The sequence below is a fragment of the Giraffa tippelskirchi genome, chromosome 4 (assembly GCF_054371585.1).
Source record: "Giraffa tippelskirchi isolate mGirTip1 chromosome 4, T2T-mGirTip1v1.2.pri, whole genome shotgun sequence".
Taxonomy (NCBI): domain Eukaryota; kingdom Metazoa; phylum Chordata; class Mammalia; order Artiodactyla; family Giraffidae; genus Giraffa; species Giraffa tippelskirchi.
The window spans coordinates 173,004,436-173,018,571 of NC_137278.1; the positions used below are offsets into that span (position 1 = coordinate 173,004,436).

General features: G+C 36.8%; 1 long non-coding RNA gene across 1 annotated transcript in view; it reads left to right on the top strand.

Annotated features, from left to right (window-relative positions):
* Nucleotides 1-7,431: 7,431 nt before the first annotated feature.
* The window catches only part of LOC145546003 (uncharacterized), a 76,261-nt gene continuing 69,556 nt past the window's right edge, over nucleotides 7,432-14,136 (top strand). The window contains exons 1-2 of the long non-coding RNA XR_014082405.1: nucleotides 7,432-7,494; nucleotides 8,510-8,602. This is a non-coding gene — a long non-coding RNA (uncharacterized LOC145546003). The remainder of the gene's footprint in view (nucleotides 7,495-8,509; nucleotides 8,603-14,136) is intronic.

The following is a 14,136-nucleotide window of genomic DNA, read 5'->3' on the forward strand; positions in this document are numbered from 1 at the left end:
CTAGTTGGACCTTTGTTGGCAAAATAATGTCTCTGCTTTTTAATATGCTGTCTAGGTAGGTCATAAATTTTCTCCCAAAAAGCAAGCATCTTTTAATTTCATGGCTGTAGTCACCATCTGAAGTGATTTTGGAGCCCCCCAAAAATAAAATCTGTCTCTGTTTCCATTGTCTCCCCATTTATTTGACATGAAGTGATGGGACCAGATGCCATGATCTTAGTTTTCTGAATGTTGAGCTTTAAGCCAACTTTTCCATTCTCCTCTTTCACTTTCATCAAGAGGCTCTTTAGTTCTTCATTTTCTGCCATAAGGGTGGTGCCATCTGCATATCTGAGGTTATTAATATTTCTCCCAGCAATCTTGATTCCAGCTTGTGCTTCATCCAACTCAGCTTTTTTCATGATGTACTCTGCAAATTAGTTAAATAAGCAGGATGACAATATACATCCTTTATGTACTCCTTTCCTATTTGGAACCAGTCTGTTCTTCCATGTTCAGTTCTAACTGCTGCTTCCTGACCTACATACAGGTTTCTCAAGAGGCAGGTCAGGTGGTCTGGTATTCCCATCTCTTTCAGAATTTTCCGCAGTTTATTGTGATCCACACCGTCAAAGGGTTAGTGTGGGCAATGAAGCAGAAGTAGATGTTTTTCTGGAACTCTCTTGCTTTTTCAATGATCCAGCGGATGTTGGCAATTTGATTTCTGGTTCCTCTGCCTTTTCTAAATCCAGTTTGAACATCTAGAAGTTCATGGTTCAGGTACTGTTGAAGTCTGGCTTGGAGAATTTTGAGCATTACTTTGCTAATGTGTGAGATGAGTACAATTGTGCAGGAGTTTGAACGTTCTTTGGCATTACCTTTCTTTGGGATTGGAATGAAAACTGACCTTTTCCAGTCCTGTGGCCACTGCTGAGTTTTCCAAATTTGCTGGCCTATTGATTGCAGCACTTTCACAGCATCATCTTTTAGGATTTGAAATAACTCAACTGGAATTTCTTCACCTCCACTAGCTTTTTTATAGTGATGCTTTCTAAGGCCCACTTGACTTCACATTCCAGGATGTCTGGCTCTAGGTGAGAGATCACATCATCATGATTAACTGGGTCATGAAGATCTCTTTTGCATAGTTCTTCTGTGTATTCTTGCCACCTTTTCTTAATATCTTCTACTTCTGTTAGGTCCATATCATTTCTATCTTTTACTGTGCCCATCTTTGCATGAAATATTCCTTTGGTATCTCTAATTTTCTTGATGAAATCTCTAGTCTTTCCCATTCTATTGTTTTCCTCTGTTTCTTGGCATTGATCACTGAGGAAGGCTTTCTTATCTCTCCTGGCTCTTCTTTGGAACTCTGTATTCAAATAGGTATATCTTTCCTTTTCTTCTTTGCTTTTCACTTCTCTTCATTTCACAGTTATTTGAAAGGCCTCCTCAGACAGCCATTTTGCCTTTTTGCATTTCTTCTTCTTGGGGATGGTCTTGATGCTTGTCTCCTGTACAATGTTATGAACCTCCATCCATAGTTCTTCAGGCACTCTGTCTATCAGATCTAGTCCCTTGAATCTACTTCTCACTTCCACTGTATAATTGTAAGGGATTTGATTTAGGTCATACTTGAATGGTCTAGTCATTTTCCCCACATTCTTCTATTTCAGTCTGAATTTGGCAATAAGGAGTTTATGATCTGAGCCACAGTCAGCTCCCAGTCTTGTTTTTGCTGACTGTATAGAGCTTCTCCATCCTTGGCTGCAAAGAATATAATCTTTATGTCTAAATATAACATCATATTTATATCTAAATATAATAGATTATGGTGGTTTAGTTGCTAAGTCTTGTCCAACTCTTGTGACCCCATGGACTGTAGTTTACCAGGCTCTTCTATCCATGGGATTCACCAGGCAAGAATACTGGAGTGGGTTGCCATTTCCTTCTCCAGGGGATCTTCCCAACTTAGGGATCAAACCCAGGTCTCCTGCATTGCAGGCAGATTCTATCATGGATGAATACTATTCCTGTGTGTGTGTGTGTGTGTGTGTGTGTGTATGCATGCATCTTCTTTATCCATTATCCACTGACAGGCATTTAGGTTGTTTCCATATCTTTGCTAGTATGAATAACGATGCAATAAACATAGGAGTGTGTATTATCTCTTCAATATCATATTTTCATTACCTTTAGATATATACCCAGAAGTAGAATTGCTGAATCATATGGTAGTTCTATTTTTATTTCTTGAGGAACCTCTATACTGTTTTTTGTAATGGATCTACCAGTTTACATTTCCACCAACAGTGCACAAGGGTTTCCTTTTCTCTATGTCCTTTCCAACATTTATCTCTTGTCTTCTTGATAATAGTCATTCTAACAGTTGTGTGGTTATGTCTCATTGTGGGTTTTTCTAATTGAAGTATAGACAATAGACTGGTTCCAAATAGGAAAAGGAGTACATCAAGGCTGTATATTGTCAACCTGCTTATTTAACTTATATGCAGAGTACATCATGAGAAACGCTGGGTTGGAAGAAACACAAGATGGAATCAAGATTGCCAGGAGAAATATCAATAACCTCAGATATGCAGATGACAACACCCTTATGGCAGAAAGTGAAGAAGAACTAAAGAGCCTCTTGATGAAAGTGAAAGAGGAGAGTGAAAAAGTTGGCTTAAAGCTCAACATTCAGAAAACTAAGATCATGGCATCTGGTCCCATCACTTCATGGCAAATAGATGGGGAAAGAGTGGAAACAGTGTCAGACTTTATTTTGTGGGGGCTCCAAAATTACTGCTGATGGTGATTGCAGCCATGAAATTAAAAGACGCTTACTTCTTGGAAGGAAAGTTATGACCAACCTAGATAGCATATTTAAAAGCAGAGACATTACTTTGCCAACAAAGGTCCGTCTAGTCAAGGCTATGGTTTTTCCAGTGGTCAAGTATGGATGTGGCAGTTGGACGGTGAAGAAAGCTGAGTGCCGAGGAATTGATTCTTTTGACCTGTGGTGTTGGAGGAGACTCTTGAGAGTCCCTTGGACTGCAAGGAGATCCAAGTCCATCCTAAAGGAGATCAGTCCTGGGTGTTCATTGGAAGGACTGATGTTGAAGCTGAAACTCCAATGCTTTGGCCACCTCATGCAAAGAGTTGACTCATTGGAAAAGACCCTAATGCTGGGAAGCACTGGGGGCAGGAGGAGAAGGGGACGACAGAGGATGAGATGGTTGGATGGCATCACCAACTCGATGGACATGGGTTTGGGTAAATTCCGGGAATTGGTGATGGACAGGGAGACCTGGCGTGCTGCAGTTCATGGGGTTGCAAAGAGTCGGACACAACTGAGCGACTGAACTGAACTGATTTACATCTTTGTATCAGTTTCAGGTGTACTGCAAATGGTTTAGTTATATATCTATATAATTCTTTTTCAGATTCTTTCCCCTTATAGGTTATTATAAAACATTGACTATAGTTTTTTGTGCTACATATTAGGTCCTTGTTGCTTATCTATTTTATATATAATAGTATGTATATGTTAATCCCAAATTCCTAATTGCTCTGTGGTTTTGATTTGCATTTCTCTAATGATTAGTGAGCACCTTTTCATGTACTTGTTGGCCATCTGTTTGTCTTCTTTGGAAAAATGTCTATTTAGCCCCTCTGCCCTATTTTTAATTGGATTGTTTGAGGTTTTTATTGTTATTGAATTGTATAACTTCTTTATATATTCTGGATATCAACCCCTTCTTCAATATGCAGTTTGGAAATGTTTTCTCCCATTCTATAGGTTGCCTTTTCATTTTGTTGATTCTTTCTTTTGCTATGCAGTGGCTCTTGGGGGTTTGATCTAGTCTCACTTGTTAAATTTGCTTTTTTTGTTTTTTGTCATATACAAAAAATGAATGCCAAAACATCAAAGAGTTTCTTCTGTGATTTTTTCCTAGGCATTTTACAATATCAGGTCTTATGTTTAAGTCTAAGTAGTTTCTAAATAATTATTTTCCCCAGACTTGTTTCCTTTGGCAGATGAATGGTCTGAATTGTGTAAGCTGCCACTACCAAAGGTAGAATTCAAGTTAAGTCTTTAATTTTGGTTTAATTGTAGAGCTGTAAGAATCATTACCTTATAAAATAGAATAATGTTAACAAGAGAAGGCATACAGAACTCATATTAAAATCCAATATAATTCTAATGTAGCACTAAATGATTTGATTATGTCTGGTTATTATTAATGTGTTAAATATAATTATGGCTGGGCATCTATATTGCTAAAGTTTTAGACCTCTTTTTCTTACAAAACACTCAAGCTACCAAATGAGTAAAGAATATTCTGCTTTACAGATTTTCTACTGTAATTACAGTTAAGGACTAAAGCATTAAGTATAATTAGCATCAAGTGTAATTTTACACAACAGAAAAAGGTTTGCATAATTATAGATTTAAGACGTCTGCTACTATAAAATTAAGTTTAAATTTTCAAGCAAATTCTGTATTGTAGTTAATACATATTCATAAACATATAGTATATTGCCCATAAACCCAAATGAGATTATAAAGTTTACATAGAAGATCTACTTTTATTTCCTCCAAGATATTAAATTTTACTTGTTATAAGTCACATTTTGCTTTCCATAATATGTCATGCATGCATGCATGCTCAGTCACTTCAGTCATGTCTGACTCTGCTACCTCATGGACTGTAGCCCACCAGGCTACAGTGTTCATGGGATTTTCCGAGCAAGAATATTGGAGTGGGTTACCATGCCCTTCTCCAGGGATCTTTCTGACCCAGGGATCAAACCAAGGTATCTTGCATTGCAGGCAGATTCTTTACCACTGAGCCACCAAGGAAGCCCCATAATATGTCATAAATTCCATTAAATTTTAAAAAGATAAGATACAGAAAATAATAGTTTACCTCCCAAATCATTTTATGTTTAAATTGTTGAACAAAGTCATTTTTATTTATCACTACATCTTTCCACCAAGCAACAAAAACCTCACCAAACTCAGCAAAAGGAATGAAAGACAAAGAAAATACATTGGTAAATTAACTCTTTTAGTTCCTCTCCTACTTTCATTCCATTCTTCCAGTAAGCAATTCCATTTGAGAATAAATTATAATCAGAAAGAAACTAATACAAAATATGCTTAAAATCTGGGGGAGGGGGGTGTGGAATGAGAGGAGGCAAATGAGAACACAAATCAAATGGAAATTTACCCATTAAAACATGCAAAAAGTCAGGCTGAGAATTTTTATTCTTGCAAAGAAGTTACAGCTCTGAACTCTTTCTGATTTAAAACAGAGATCAATTAGCAAGTTCAGAGTTTCAAAGAAGAGGTGAAAAGGAAACTTTGGAGCTCAGAACAGAAAAGGAAAGGGAAAAATAGCTCAGTAGAGACAACAGCTATCAGTTCAGTCAAGTTCAGTTGCTCAGTCCTGTCCAACTCTTTGTGACTCAATGTACTGCAGCAGGCCAGGCTTCCCTGTCCATCAACAACTCCCCAAGCTTGCTTAAACTCATGTCCATCACGTTGGTCATGCCATCCAACCATCTCATCCTCTGTCATCCCTTTCTCCTCCTGCCTTCAATCTTTCCCAGCATCAGGGTCTTTTCCAGTGAGTCAGTTCTTCACATCAGGTGGCCAAAGTATTGGCGCTTCAACTTCAGCATCAGTCCTTCCAATGGCCAAACACACACAGGATTGAAAACACAATCAGGAACTTAGTAAATAGGATTTTGCATTTCACAGAAAACAAAATGTAAAAGAAAGTCATTTAAAATTGAGTATAGACAAGATAATAGACATGGAGCCAACGTAACAAAATTTAACAAATGTATCTTTGGTATGTTTTCCTTAAGAAAATAACCAAACAAATCCAAAAAAAAAGAGAAAAATCTTGTTGTGGTCCTTTAATGGACCGGAACTTGGGGATACAGAGTCGACTGATAAGAAAGTGAAAGAAGGAAGAAAAGAGGCTGATATTCTCTGGTTTACACAGTATACCAATATAACTCTAGGACAAAGAGCTAGCACTGTCTACGTAGGCTCAGGGCGTTCTCTCGTAGAGGTCTTGAAAGCCCGGGCAAGTAAGTAGACATGGTGGACACCTGTGCTCCGTGGAAGCAGCCTGAAAGGGGGAGAGAGAGAGAGAGCGAGAGAGAGAGTGAGAGAGAGACAGAGAGACGGGGACCAGTGCTCTGATGGAACAAAGGCGTTTATTCAACATATTGTGGGCATATATATATATACTCTCTTACAAGATAGCCCTTTTTAGCAGAGACAGGGATCAAAAATCTAACAAGTCATCTAGAAAGCCAGAGGCTAGAATCATTCAAGAGAGGGGGTTGTAAAAGTTACTTTACATATCAGAAAGGAGGAGAGTTGTAAATGGCTGCTGTTCACTGTACGGAATTTCCATACGAATGAGATACATGAGTTTCTATTATTCCTGAAAGCTGGCTTGCCAGCTCTCTGGCACCGGTATTCAGGTGCTGTTAAGGAACATAGAATTCATGCAAGACTGAAAACAGCACACAGGAAGCCTCCTGTTAAATGTATCCTGACAAAATCTAATCTAAAATAGGTGGAAACAGTCTTGAAATGATGGCTTTAGTTTGCAGTTCAAAGAAGTATATCATGTTCCAGGAAAAGTCAATGCAATAATATTAGCACTGAGACATAACCTCAGGAAGTTACTGAACCACAAGGACACAGAAAAAAAATCACACAGATATACAGGTAGGAAAACAAGAATTTGCATGCTAGGTTGACCTCAGAATATCTACAAAAGCTCTCTTGCTAGATGATAGTGTAATGATACAGTTAAATTTTAAAAAGAAGAAAGGGTGACCCTGGAATTTAATACCTAGTCAAGTATTAATTGTTAGTTAATATGTTTAATTTACAGACTTTATTTGGACATCTTCAGTTCAATATGGAGAAGGCAATGGCACCCCACTCCAGTACTCTTGCCTGGAAAATCCCATGGATGGAGGGGCCTGGTGGGCTGCAGTCCAGGGGGTCGCTAAGAGTCGGACACAACTGAGCGACTTCACTTACACTTTTCACTTTCATGCATTGGAGAAGGAAATGGCAACCCACTCCAGTGTTCTTGCCTGGAGAATCCCAGGGACGGCGGAGCCTGGTGGGCTGCCGTCTATGGGGTTGCACAGAGTCGGACACGACTGAAGCGACTTAGCAGCAGCAGCAGCAGCAGTTCCAATATATTTCCTTTTTATTGCAAAAGAAAATCCCAGATCATGTATTGTACAGTTGCCCCTTGAACACAGATTTAAATTGTATAAGTCTAGTTAGCTGTGGATTTTTTTAAATAGTAAATTCTACAGTACTACACAGTTCTCAATTGGTTAAATTCAGTTTTAGAATCATGTATACAAAGGAACCATGGGGATACAGAGGAACCATGGGGATACAGAGGAACCATGGGTACTGAGGACTAACTATAAATTATTCTGAAATTTTCAACTGCTTGGAAGGTTAGTAACCCTAATCCCATGTTATTCAAGAGTCAACTGTATTTCATTGTTATGAACTTTCAGTTTTCTTTCATCTAAATCAGTGCCACCATCTTTTTTTTTTTTTGACATTTCTTTACATTGCCTTTTTCAAAGAAAAGTTCTCTAAATTGGTTCAAAAACCTACCACCATGGAGAGATGGAAGAAAAAGTCAGACCACTCCAGGTTGGTAGGTAACAGGTTTAATATGCAAGAGAACTTACATATGGACAGCTGAAAGATAAGTAGATCTCTGTCCCCTCACACCAGAATCTTGAGAGTTTATATGGAGGCCTTAACTGAGTTCATTCATATATACTATTCAGTTGGTCTCAGCAATACCTTAGTCTTTCAAGATTATGTTCTTGAAACAACTCCTAGTATGGAAATGATGGATGGAATGTACATTCCAAGGGCAGAGGAGGAAATGAAGAGACTTTGATTGCTGGGCCTAGCTAAGGAGTCAAACAGAAGGCCCATTTGCTCAATGACCTCCTTCAACAATTGGATATGTCTGATGTTTCCTCATACTTATACACAGGTTATGTATATTTGACAGGAATAGCAGAGACACCATCTTAACTAAGTGATCAAATTAAAATCAGTAGTAATGGGACAAACTGATACCATGTTTCTCTTTATGTAACAAATGGAGAATAATAAACTCAAAATTTAAAGTCTATATCTGATATAAAGTATAAATACATTCTTTGTTATGCTTTTTTAAATAAAGAAGTTTCATAGTAAAAGTAAACTTCCTGTCATACTATTATCTCAACCCCTAGATTCATTTTTTCTTCATAGGAGAGTGCTGTTAATGGTTTGTGGACATTTCTAACATCTCTTTCTGTGAGTTTACATATGTATAAAAAGTATACAGGCAGTCCACGACTTTCAGTGGTCCAACTTATAATTTTTCAACTTTACAGTTGTGTGAAATAATATGCCTTCAGCAGAAACTGTACTTCAAATTTTGACTTTTAATTTTTTCTTTAGCTAGCAATACAAGTTACAATAATCTCTCATTATGCTGAGATGTAACAGCTAGTCAGCCAGCCACAGCTTCCAGTCTGCCACATGATCACAAAGGTAAACAAACCAAACGGTTACAACCATTCTGTATCCATATAATATTCATTACAACATGGGAAATACTCAACACTTTATAATAATATAGGATTTATGTTGGATTTTCCCCCATTGTAAGTTAATATATGTGTTCTGGGCTCATTTAAGGTAGGCTGGGTAAGCTATAATGTTCAGTAGACTGGCTATATTAAATGTATTTTTACCTTATGATGGATTTATCAGAATGGTGGTGCTAGTGGTAAAGAACCTGCCTACCAATGCAGGAGACCTAAGAGATGCAGGTTCGGTACCTGGGTTGAGAAGATCCCCTGGAGGATGGCATGGAAACCTACTCCAGTATTCTTGCCTGGAGATCCTATGGACAGAGAAGCCTGGCAGGCTACAGTCCATAGGGTTGCAAAGAGTCGGACATGACTGTAGAAACTTAGCATGCACTCAACCTCATGATAGGGCTTCCCGGATGTTGTAGTGGTAAAGAATTCTCCTGCCAATGCAGGAGATCTAAGAGACATGGGTTCGATCCATGGGTCAGGAAGATAGACTGGAATAGAAAATGACAATCCACTCCAGTATTCTTGTCTGGAAAATTCCATGGATAGTGGAGCAAGGTGGGCTACAGTCTGTGGGATCACAGTTGAACACAACTGAGTGACTGAGGATGCAACCCCATGTTAAAAGTCAAGGAAGATTTGTATTCAGGATGATTTTGAGGGGTGGTGGTTGAAGTTGCCTAAGTATAATAATACTACATATTTTGTCTTATAGTTCATTTTATTCACTTAATATACTTAAGAATGTTTTTCATGAGAGCTCACAGCTCATTCTTTTTTTAATTAATTAATTTATTTTAATTGGAGGCTAATTACTTTACAATATTGTAGTGGTTTTTGCTATACATTGACATGAATCAGCCATGGGTGTCCATGTGTCCCCCATCATAAACCCCCCTCCCACCTCCCTCCCCACCCCATCCCTCAGGGTTGTCCCAGTGCAGCTCATTCTTTATCTGATGATTAATATTACAGTATATATATGAAGCATTAATTATTTAACAATTCTTCAGTTGATAAACACTCAGATTGTTTCCAACCTTTTACTATTCCAAACAATTCTGTAAAGACACTCTTATACATGTATCTTCATGTACACCTACAAATATTTCCATGAATAGCTACCTAGGAATTAAAAACTTGAAAGATGACATTCTTATTTTTGTAAATCCTACCAATTTCCCTTTAAGTCAACTGACCATTTCATGTTTCTACTAACTGTATAAGGAAAACCTGTTTCCTCTAAAATTTGTCAATAGTTATTATTAGCAAGACAATCTTTAATATTTGTTAATCTGTTGGGAAAAATCTTATTATTGATTGCCAGAGAGGTTGTGTGCTTCTTCATATATTTATTGATCATTTTTGTAATGCTTCTATGAATTGCCTATTTGTATACTTTACACAGTTTCATTGTGCACGTTTTTTCTTATTTATTTAAAAACTTCTCTTTATATTTCTTTTCACATTCATCATATATGATTCTTACATTATCAATATATGTTTTCTCATTTATTTTATTCAAGTGTGCTTTGTAACAGATCACTGGAAGAAACTTAAAAAATCAAAAGTCCCACTGTCATAATTTTACCCAAGGAAAACCTAAGACTACAAAGAGAAGCATATTAACTTATCCTAAGTCACACAACTAAGCTTTTAGTATTATGTGAGGATGCCAGAATGTGTAGGATAGTGGGGAAAAAAAATTAAGAATTTATATTTTTGTCAAAAGACCTGGCTTGGAGCACAATATGAGATAATAACAAACTGCTCTTAGATCTACTATTTGGCAAGGACTTTATTATTATTATTTTTTAATAAATTTATTTATTTTAGTTGGGGGCTAATTACTTTACAATATTGTAATAGTTTTTGCCATACATTGACATGAATCAGCCATGGGTTTACATGTGTTCCCCTTCCTGGACCCCCCACCCACCTCCCTCCCCATCCCATCCCTCTGGGTCATCCCGTTGCCCCTGCCCTGAGCCCTTGTCTCATGCATCGAACATGGAATGGTGTTCTGTTTCACATACGATAATATACATGTTTCAATGCTATTCTCCCAGAACGTCCCACCCTCACCTTCTCCCTCAGAGTCCATAAAATTGTTCTATGCATCTGTGTCTCTTATTCTGTCTCGCATATAGGGTTATCGTTACCATCTTTCAAATTCCATATATATGCATTAGTATACTGTATTGTTTTTCTTTCTGGCTTACTTCACTCTGTATAATGGGCTCCAGCTTCATCCATCTCAATAGAACGGATTCAAATGTATTTTTTTTAATGGCTGAGTAATATTCCATTGTGTATATGTACCACAGCTTCCTTATCCATTCGTCTGCTGATGGACATCTAGGTTGCTTCCATGTCCTGGCTATTGTAAACAGTGCTGCGATGAACATTGGGGTACACGCGTCTCTTTCAATCCTGGTTTCCTCGGTGTATATGCCCAGCAGTGGGATTGCTGGGTCATATGGCAGTTCTATTCCCAGTTTTTTAAGGAATCTCCACACTGTTCTCCATAGTGGCTGTACTAGTTTGCATTTCCACCAACAGTGTAAGAGGGTTCCCTTTTCTCCACACCCTCTCCAGCATTTATTGCTTGTAGACTTTTGGATAGCAGCCATTCTGACTGGTGTGAAATGATACCTCATTGTGGTTTTGATTTGCATTTCTCTAATAATGAGTGATGTTGAGCATCTTTTCATGCGTTTGTTAGCCATCTGTATGTCTTCTTTGGAGAAATGTCTGTTTAGTTCTTTGGCCCATTTTTTGATTGGGTCGTTTATTTTTCTGGAATTCAGCTGCAGAAGTTGCTTGTATATTTTTGAGATTAATTGTTTGTCTGTTGCTTTGTTTGCTATTATTTTCTCCCATTTTGAAGGCTGTCTTTTCACCTTGCTTATAGTTTCCTTTGTTGTGCAAAAGCTTTTAATTTTAATTAGGTCCCATTTGTTTATTTTTGCTTTTATTTCCAATATTCTGGGAGGTGGGTCATGGAGGATCCTGCTGTGATTTATGTCAGAGAGTGTTTTGCCTATGTTTTCCTCTAGGAGTTTTATAGTTTCTGGTCTTACGTTTAGATCTTTAATCCATTTTGAGTTTATTTTTGTGAATGGTGTTAGGAAGTGTTCTAGTTTCATTCTTTTACAAGTGGTTGACCAGTTTTCCCAGCACCACTTGTTAAAGAGATTGTCTTTTCTCCGTTGTATATTCTTGCCTCCTTTGTCGAAGATAAGGTGTCCATATGTGCGTGGGTTTATCTCTGGGCTTTCTATTTTGTTCCATTGATCTATATTTCTATCTTTGTGCCAGTACCATACTGTCTTGATGACTGTGGCTTTGTAGTAGAGCCTGAAGTCAGGCAGGTTGATTCCTCCAGTTCCATTCTTCTTCCTCAAGATTGCTTTGGCTATTCGAGGTTTCTTATATTTCCATACAAATTGTGAGATGATTTGTTCTAGTTCTGTGAAAAATACCATTGGGAGCTTGATAGGGATTGCATTGAATCTATAGATTGCTTTGGGTAGTATACTCATTTTCACTATATTAATTCTTCCAATCCATGAACACGGTATATTTCTCCATCTGTTTGTGTCCTCTTTGATTTCTTTCATCAGTGTTTTATAGTTTTCTATATATAAGTCTTTTGTTTCTTTAGGTAGATATATTCCTAAGTATTTTATTCTTTTTGTTGCAATGGTGAATGGTATTGTTTCCTTAATTTCTCTTTCTGTTTTTTCATTATTGGAGTATAGGAATGCAAGGGATTTCTGTGTGTTAATTTTATATCCTGCAACTTTACTATATTCATTGATTAACTCTAGTAATTTTCTAGTAGAGTCTTTAGGGTTTTCTATGTAGAGGATCATGTCATCTGCAAACAGTGAGAGTTTTGCTTCTTCTTTTCCTATCTGTATTCCTTTTATTTCTTTTTCAGCTCTGATTGCTGTGGCCAAAACTTCCAAAACTATGTTGAATAGTAGTGGTGAAAGTGGGCATCCTTGCCTTGTTCCTGACTTTAGGGGAAATGCTTTCAATTTTTCACCATTGAGGATAATGTTTGCTGTGGGTTTGTCATATATAGCTTTTATTATGTTGAGATATGTTCCTTCTATTCCTGCTTTCTGGAGGGTTTTTATCATAAATGGATGTTGAATTTTGTCAAAGGCTTTTTCTGCATCTATTGAGATAACCATATGGTTTTTTTCTTTCAATTTGTTAATGTGGTGTATTACATTGATTGATTTGCGGATGTTAAAAAAACCTTGGCAAGGACTTTAAAATCCCTAAAAAGAAAACCAAATTTGGAATCCAAAGGCATAGTTTCAATGTTTAGCTCTAAAACATATGAGCTAAGTGTACTCATTACTATTCAGATTCCTCGTTTGTAAAATAAGAATACAAGCAGATGTCCTACATATTTCAAATCAGTGAAGAGTTTTATGCCTTTAAAATATTACACAAATAAAGGCAAACCCAGAGTGACTTTTGGTAATACAAGGTAACCTCTTATTTTGCAAATAAACCACTGTCTCTTAGTTACAAGTAAATAAAATAAAGAAAACAATGTTTTATACTATAGTCAAATAATAGAGATTTCTGTTGCATAGAGATTCTCATCCTCTGTCATTAATCTTCACAAATCCAACATTAGTTTTTCAGTAGGCCAAACACCCTTCAAGTATTCTAAATTTCTATCATTTCTTATTTCTTTTATATTTAATTTCAATGTAAACTTGATTTGCAATTCAAAATTAAAATGCCCAAATTTATTTTTACTGTAGAAGATAGAAAAAAATGTTAATGACCAAGTTTTACGGCACTGATAATTCAATTTTGAATCTTCTTCTGAAAAGAATTTCCTCAAACTGTAGTTCACATTATTTTATGTGAACTATAAGCACAGCTATATGGTTCTCTTGTTTCTTGAGGTAGGATTGAATTGTTATAAACTTCCCTGTTAGAACTGCTTTTGCTTCATCCCATAGGTTCTGGGTCATTGTGTTTTCATTATCATTTGTCTCTAGGAATTTTTTTATTTCCCTTCTTATTTTTTGAGTAACCTGTTCATTAGTTAGAAATGTATTGTTTAATCTCCATGTGTGTGTGTGTTTGTTTGTTTGTTTTTATAGTTTTTTCCTGTAATTGATATCTAGTCTCAAATTGTTATGGTCAGAAAATATGCTTGATATGATTCAATTTTCCTAAACTCACTTAGGTTTTATAAGTGACCCAAGATGTAGTGTATCTTGGAGAATGTTCCATGTCCCCTTGAGAAGAAAGTGTAATCTTCTGCATTTGGATGGAAAGTCCTAAAGATAACAGTTAGGTCCATTTGCTCTAATGTTTCATTTATGGTTTGTGTTTCTTTATTAATTTTCTATTTTAATGATCTGTCCATTGGTGTAAGTGGGGTGTCAAAGTCCCCTACTATTGTGCCACTGTCAATTGCCCCTTTTAGGTTTGTTAGTGTTT